We start from the raw sequence: 8,739 nt of genomic DNA on the forward strand, positions 1-8,739 counted from the left end.
AACCTAGGAGTCCGAAGGCTTGAATGGAGAGAGCACCCAAACCTCTTTCTACTCCAAGGAACCTTCCACCCCAGTGTTTGAACTGACGACCTTTGGATTGCGAGTCCAACCGCCGCCAGCGATTCCACCGGAGTAGGCTTGGTTTGGTGTGTTGTTTGTACTTATGGCATGGAGACGACTCCTACACCTGGAATGACTTAACAGCCTAACAACAACCAAGGCCGGGACCGACATTTTACTTCCTTATCCGATGGAAGGTTGGAGCAGATGGGAATCGAACCCAAAATCATCCGCTTACAAAGCGGACAGCTTAACCATTCGGCCACGCACAAACTTTAGCCGCAGACTATAAATAAAACTAATTATCGAACTAAAAAAATTTAACTCCTGAAAGTATGCAAACTCTGTTCGTGTTTCAACAGAACGCGAGCTTTAATTAATTACAACAAAACGCTTCAAGAAGCTTTCCTCAAACGAGAAACGCTTAACTCTCACTTGAAAGCTTGTTCAATGTTGCAGCAAGCTTTTAAAATTCATCTGGGCTTTTAACAGTACAGGCCGCACGTATAGACTCATTCTTTTTTTTCGATAATAAATTGTATGATTTTTACAAAAATATATAAAAATACATTGAACGAAACATAAAACATTAAATTACAAACCATACTTTTAATTTGTGAGAAAAAGTAAAATAAAAAAATATAAAAATTTAAATAACAAGCCATGGTCTCATATTTGAATGAAAAAAGTATTTTAAATTGTATTTCACACCTGCCCAGTTGTTTTGCAATCATAAGGGTTAAAAATATGCAAGTATTGAATAGATTTTTTTTTCGACGAAAAAAATCTTTTTGCGGTGCTGTACATTGGACTTTCACAAAAATTGAAAATATTTTTGATCGATCCCAGGCATGTTAAATATGATTTAGAATGCAGGAAAATGCATTTCTAATTGTTTTCAGTTGTTTAGACTTCTATTTCCTTTGAAATTTAGAAGTTTTTTGAAAAAAATATTTTTTTGCCTCTTGATTTTTCGGACCAATTTTGAAGGGGAGGGGGACAATTTTACATAAAAATGATGATTTGAAATTAATCTAAATAAAACAGATTGAAGAATCAGTTTTGGGCCAATTTTCCCAAACGCAGAATAAACTGCCTTTTACACAATTTTTATTTTTATCAATATAGGGGAAATCTACCCTTTCCAATCAAACACCTATCTTCGTCATATGGAGAGTTTGATGCTCGATTAAAGCTCCAAAAATACTATTTGGACTATAAACTTACCAGCAACAGCACCGCCTCGAGTAAGCACGCAAATGTATGCCACTTACTGGTCAAAAAGATCACATTTAATGCACTTTTGATCATAATTTGTATTTTGCGAGACCACTTCTCATCATTTTGTTGGCACACACAGTGACACACACGAGAATCCTCAAACGCTTAATGAATATCGCCAAAATTAACTTTTCACTTTCGCTTACTTTTTCACGGCGCTTAAGATATGAAATTGCTTCCAACTACCGGCAACATGTTCTTTTGATCATTAGTAAGGCACTCACTTGAAGAATAATCCCGAAAAATGTAATAAATTAGCAAGCGCCATCAAAAAAACAAACGCGCCAAGTCGTTTGACGTTTCAATTTTCACTTTGCATTCCACTCGAAGGCTGAAGAAAACCGAGCGAGAGATGAAGGCAAAAAAGAACAAAGGCTGGCCGTCAACACCACCAGCAGCACAGCCAGCGATGCCAGGAAACTTTCCCTATAAATGCCACTTTTCGTGAGTGTTCGTTTGAACTGTCAGCGCAAATGGCAACACTCGACAGAGTGTTGGAAGAAAAAGAACTAAGCCGATATTAGAAAAATGGGCGTGGCCCAATGCATTCGCCTCGATTAGAATACCCTTGGGATTTTTTTGTTAAATGCTTGGTAAAGAAATAGAACAACTTTTAGTGAAAGTGAAAATAAACAGAAATGTTCACAAAAACTTGCTCTACTCGTTGGTGTACTTGGTTTTAGTAAAATTCAAGGGAGACTCTAGATTATCCAGCATCATTCAAACACGACCGCTTATTAGGATTAAAATGGGTAGATTTCCCCTAAATGTGTCAAACAATCAAGGGCAAATCATCATTCTTATGTAAAATTGTATGATCTTTACGATAAAAATATTTTCAGATTTTTTAAATCTGACCTAACATTTGCAAACGGCCAAAAATGCTTTTATAACGGAATTAGGGTTAAATGGACCCTAGATGATTTTTGCGGTGCAAGTGGTTATTTTTACTGGATTTCTGGGACATTTTCACATAAGTTAAGTGCATTTTGGATGGCCGCATAAAACCTCCGCTCTAAATACAGACCGATTTTCTAGAAAAAAATGCAAAAAATTGGGTATTGGGGCAAAATGGACCCTTTGCCGTTTCTTGCGGTGGATGAAACCATCACCAATCGATTTCCCGGATTTTTAACATAAGAAACACTATTTTTCATTCCAGGGAACCAGACGCGTTCAATTAAGTCCGATTTTGGGTTCCATTTCGCCCACTTTGCATGGCTTGTAATTTCAATTTAAATATTTTTAATAACTTTGGTCAGAGTTGTGGGACATAAACTTCAAACATATTGAGGTTATTCTGCTTTAAGATTATTATTTTTTTGAAATTTCTTATTTCCCCAGTGTTCAGGAGGATATTTTATTCAACGAAAAAAAAAATCCTTTCTTTTTTTATGTTTTTCGTGTTTTATTTTCAATATTTTTATTTGTATTTATATTGTTTAGTTTAAGTTTGTTTCTTATTGTATTTCGCTTATTCTACCACCTTCTTTTATTAACTTTTCCCTTATTTGTTTATGTGTTTTACAACCATTTAAAAAAAAAAAAAATACCATTTTTGTTCAAATTGTAGAAAATGCATAAAGGCATTGTCTGGGACGCTACAAAAATTACTGCATGCTTATTTTTACAAAAAATATAGAATATTTTTGTGGAAAACATAGCCAAAGTTGCCCATGGAAAAAATACATTTAAAAAAAACATTGGCTAAGTTACATAAAACTAGCCAAACTTTCAACTTTAAAGTTTACAACAATTTTTGAAAGTTCTGCTTTCTAATGCTTTTTTGAGATCAAAAATTGGTTGAGAAATGTATTTTTGACAAATTTTATAATCGAAGCCCGCCTAGAAGCGGGGTTGAGCTGCAGAGGATTAAAAAATAGCTTATAAATATTAGGAAATTACAATGTGCTTTTTCAATCGAAAATTAAATATCTTGATGAGACGTAAGCAAGTAGGTTGTTAGGAGTAGGAATGTTTTGCAAAAATGTTGTATACAAAGTGAGATTCAGTGAATTGGAACTTTCAAACAAATGAGAATTTCCCCCATCTCATTAAGGATAGCATGTGCTAGTGAAAAATCGTCGTTCATTTGATTTGTTTAATTTTTAAAAACTCAAACAGCATGTTTAATCCAGATAAACATTCTTCCTTAACGATGACCTCACCGTTTCACACCTCTTCGCTCCCCGGAGTCCAAATTAGAAACGTGTTTATCGTTATTTAAGAACTCCCAGAACTTTTACAAATTTCTCCCCTCTTTAAACGAAGCCATGCAGTGCAAGGTCTCTCTCGTAACGATGTTTATAAACAAATAATCCTCGAAGTGATGATAATGAAATCGAAAGGCCAAAAAGCAAATTTTTCCCCCTTGCCAGAGAAGAGTATTTTAATTCCACTCATTCCAGTGTTGCATCCCGCAGCATGTCAGACTATTGAAGAGGGGAACTTGTTCCTTTCAGAGATGCACTCCAAAATCGGAAATCTGCCCCCTCCTGTTCAGATTTTGTGAAACGGCAAGTGGCAATTGAGCGGTCGTTAGCTCAAAATTTACCGGCGATCCATGCCACCGACTACCGTTGCGTTCCAGCCTCCGGCTCGAACACGTGGTCTGCCAACTGCGCGCCAAGTTCTAATTTATCTAACTCAATTACAGGGCGAAATGTCTGGCGACCTTCCCTCCGGCAGCGGCAGCACTGCACACGTTTTAGAACATTTTTCAGATTTTTCAGTGAACAACAACAACTTGGCGTGGTCCTCCTCTCTTCGGAACCATAAAAGTCTCATGTAGATGCCATTTATGCTATTCATATGCTCCGAAATAGCTGGCGCTGGCAGCTTGCCTCGTAAATCTGCACTCATCACCCCCGACTCGGGTGACCAGCTGCGATGGGAGCATTGTCCCCTTGATTTCTGAGAACTCTAACAATCGCAGCTACACCAAAAGGGTGGTTTGACAGCAAACAGCCAGAGAAAACTGAGCAGGCGATTGTGTTTGCGCTTCAATTGTTATCGAACAACTCGCTGCGTATCGATAAGGAAGAAACTCCACGCCTGCTGGGAAGGGGTGGAAAGTTTTTTTCGACTGAGGGTTGCAAAAGTTCCTGGAGTGGGAGGAGTTTGCCCTGGAGCGAATATCAGTGTCTGCTGGAATTCAATCGTTTGTCGACAGAACGTCAGGCGGAAAGTGTAGGGTGAATTCGACTCAGTAGGCCATCAAATTCAACTTGTATTGCGAAACGCATCTCAATCAACTCCAGCTTCCCCTGCGCAAAAATTAGGAAAAACGGGGTGCATGACATTATGGACAGGCCTGGCCTGGTTCTGGACCGGGTGGTGGGGGTAATAAAATAAGTTTACATCAGGGTAGGTAAACCATCACCATCGCACTATCATTGATGCATATTTCGGTGCGTTCTTCGTCTCTTAAAAATTCTCTTCTCTTTCGCAGCCGAGTGATGGTCGGCTTGCTATCGCGAATATCGAAAGCCCATCACATCGACGAGAAATACCCTCTCGCTGGTTCCGATGGAACTATCGTTCCAACCGGAGAGGCACGCACACGAAATTGCTTTATACATACACTGGAGCTCACGCACACAAATGAACTCATTTCTACAGGGCTTACGGGCGAGAGAATTTCACGATTGCTCTTTCTCTTGCTTTTTGAGCGAGGAGGCTGGCTGTGTGAGAGATTTTTTTCCGTCTTACGCATCGGTTTGTTCGTTGCTCGCTATTTCATCGGCGTCGTTTTCACTTCGCTCTCTTGATGCAGTTTTGGGAGAACGCCAAAAATTTGATGATTTGAGCGAGGGACGATATCTAAAAGCCCTCGCCATCGGCGAGGAAACGAGTAAATACCATCCCTGGTTTACATCAAGTTCATTGCCTCTGTTCTCGGCTGCAGATGGGAAGGGTGAGCGATAAGTTCAAAAAACTGGGCGATAAAAAATGCTTGGCAGTGTTGCCAGAAAAACAAGAAAATTATGAAGAACTTCAATTTCAGTGAAAATTTATAAAAGAGATTGACCAATTTGACGGTGTAGCCAAAAAACAGTTTTATAATTTTTTTAAGGTTCTATTAGCTATTGTGTTTGATATATTGATAGGACCTTTAAAAATTAAAGAATTTTTGGTGCCAGAAAAACAGGAAAATTATGAAGAACTTCAATTTCAGTGAAAATTTATAAACGAGATTGACCAATTTGACGGTGTAGCCAAAAAACAGTTTTATAATTTTTTTAAGGTTCTATTAGCTATTGTGTTTGATATATTGATAGGACCTTTAAAAATTCAAGAATTTTTAATTTCGAAGCAAAAAATATCAGCAGGTAATTAGTACCTAGCATACCTAAGTGAAATTTTTCAATCATATTCTTTGAAAAATCTCGTTTTTCAACTCGCAATGTCTTGGAAACTTTTGGCATGATTTTCAAAATTTCATAATTTCAAATATTTACATTCCAGAAAAACTTTTTAAAGGGTTAAAATCACTTATTTAGCATCTGAAAATTATTTAAGAAATATTATTTGATAATTTTTAAGATCTTTTTCCTGAAATATTTTTTTCCCAAATCAAATATCTCCTGTACCAAAATTTGCACCATCCTAAAATTTAGCGCAAAATGCTTTTTTTAGTCCTTCAAAACATTTCAAAAATTAAAAAAATACGTGTTCCAGGAACTAAACTTTTAGTAATAAATCTCAAATGATTCGTGATTTTTTCTCCGTGTACCATTTTTTTACTTTACATGGCAGTCCTGCTCGAGAACAAGAAGCTGTACGATTTTTGATTTGTAAATGTTGGAGTTGCAATGACATTTTATTGCTAGCTCACTGTCAGCAATATACATATTCATTAAATGTTCATGTTCATCTTTAAATTGCTATTTCAAAGGGTTAACTTTATGGAAATTTCACACAAAATCGATTGAAAATATACATTAAGCTTTCACTCTAAAAATAACAATGAAAATTTTTAAATCGTATTTAAAAAACATTTGTTCAATTAAAAAAAACTAACTTGAACAAAAAAAAGTAAAATTTAATAGAATAAAATTAATCAAATGTTAATTTAATAACAAAAAATTGACAAAAAAACATTTAAAAAAATTTCAGAATCCATCCACTTTTTTTCAACACATTTTTTATCATTGCATAAAACGTTGCCCTTGCCCAAGGCAACAAAATTAATCAGATTAGTTTTTGTTAGATACAGATTAGTAGAACATTTTTTGACACTTTTCTATGGAAAGCCCTCATTTTTAGAGAGATTTGTATTGAGAAATAAAATGTTCAACATATCAGGAATGGACGGAAAGGTTTCATCTAATGAAAAAAAAATACATCTATTTTTTCGAAACCTGAAGAGCTTCTCTAAAATTGACCTTATCAATTTAAAACCTAACTGACTATTTCATTGAAAAATAAAAATAGAGAGGGTATGCCTTTACACATATTTTTTTAAATACTCTGTCATCGGTATCAATCTTACAATAAATTAATAGTATTTACATGTTATTGAACTCTTATCAATTGAAACCATTCAAAAATATTTTCCTGTATTTTTCTTTCATCTTATATGTTTATGCAACAAGTTTCGAAATTAACACGGTTATCCAATGAGGGTTACCGTCAATTCATCGTTCAAATCAAAACAATATTGAAAAGTATTATTAAAAATTTCAAATTTCAGCACCCAGTGTGTCTTTTTTATCCCTTGTATTGAAAAGTATTAGTTTTAGATTCTAATTTTATAAGATATAGTTGTTTGAGAGTGACATAAAAAGTAAGTCGTTCCAAGATGGAATTTCAAAAAGAAATAATGTATGTTTTATCTGTTTACGATTATTTTAATTACTGTTCATAAAAAATAATCAAACTTAGCTGTACTCTGGAATATACTTAGAATTCAAGCATAACTTCCAACCCTTCTAGTACATCTGACCATCAGCCAGAACAATTTCCTGATATTTGTCATCAGAGCCAGGCAGGGGTGTGTCCCAGTCCCAGACTCTCGACCCCAGTGCACGATACCAATTGCGAATTACGACTCGTCCCGGTCCGCGACAGAGTTGCATCAAGTGAACAAACCAAAAGTACATAGATATTGATGTAAGCACTACACACAAAAAAATATTTCCGAATGTTACATCATTTATGATGTAACACTTTTGCACGTCATTAAACATTTAAATTTAAATGCAATTTGATGTAAATTTACAACAAATTATACGTAAAAACATGATTTTACGTGTGATTCAACCGTTTGCGTCGAATCTCAAGTTTACATCAACTGAGTTTACATGTGATTCATTTTTTCCGTGACGAGTAAATTCACATATTTTTTTCTGTGTACAATCCGGTCCCTTTCCCATATCGCACCATCCGGCGCGTCGCACGCAAAAATATTTAAATTTAAAACCCCTATCCAAAAGGGCAAATGCGAGATTATGATCTCGGAATGACACAACTAAAAAACTAGAGTTTGGTTGACACAGCAAGCAACGCGACGCGCTCCATCATAACCATGGCAACGTCGTCTCCCGTAAACGTCATCGTTGACACCCTCACCACCCTCACACACCGCAGCAGCAGGAACCGGCTCGCGTAGTAAAAATTCATTCAACCTTTTTTTTACTCTCACTCTCATCTCGTCTCGTGATAGTAGACTGACGGACAAGGGACGAGCGGTTTGACGAGGTACGCATGCACCGGTGTGGGAGAGGAGCAGCAACGCCTGCAAGATAGGCAGCATGAAGAACCCCGCTAGAATTGAGCGCCAGTTTGTGCGCGATGTTTGGCCGAGAAGGGTGTCGCGTGACGGGTTTCATATTTTTTTTTAGTTTGAGTGAAAATTGTTTGTGATGACTTCAAACGAGAGGACTAATTACGAGTGCTTTTAGTACGCCGACGGATATTGCGGAACGCTGCGGTTTCCTGTGAGAGAGAACACTTAGAGGAGTTAGTTTGCCACCCGGGATCGGATGCTGTGATCTATTTGTAGAAAGAAAAGGGTAATACTGTGTTTTTCATAGAACGTCAGAATCTTGATCGATGTATTTTTTTATATCCAAACATTAAATACTAAAAATGAAAAAAAATAAGTTTATTCTAAAAATATACTTCCTACATCAATTAATAAAATGAAATACCGTAAACCGGAGTGACATTGATAGGATTTCTATTTATTTTTGGAATATTTTCCAACTGGTAAGGTTTGTATGAAGCTTATTATTATTGGGGTAGGCCACACAAGTACCCCTCACTATATTTGAAAAAAAAGATTTTTCAATAGTGTTTAGAAAAAATAGTGGCGATAATAATTCTAATTCTGAATTCCGAGGCGAGTTTGACAGTCATAGTTTTTCTTGCTAATATCAGAATTAAGTGTTAAAA

At 36.2% G+C, this 8,739-nt stretch overlaps 1 protein-coding gene across 1 annotated transcript in view; it reads left to right on the forward strand.

Annotated features, from left to right (window-relative positions):
* Positions 1-8,146: 8,146 nt before the first annotated feature.
* The window catches only part of LOC6032157 (rhomboid-related protein 2), a 46,487-nt gene continuing 45,894 nt past the window's right edge, over positions 8,147-8,739 (forward strand). Inside the window, exon 1 of the mRNA XM_038255991.1 lies at positions 8,147-8,357. The gene's annotated coding sequence lies outside the window, so the exon portion shown is untranslated. The remainder of the gene's footprint in view (positions 8,358-8,739) is intronic.

The sequence above is a fragment of the Culex quinquefasciatus genome, chromosome 2 (genome assembly GCF_015732765.1).
Source record: "Culex quinquefasciatus strain JHB chromosome 2, VPISU_Cqui_1.0_pri_paternal, whole genome shotgun sequence".
Lineage (NCBI taxonomy): Eukaryota > Metazoa > Arthropoda > Insecta > Diptera > Culicidae > Culex > Culex quinquefasciatus.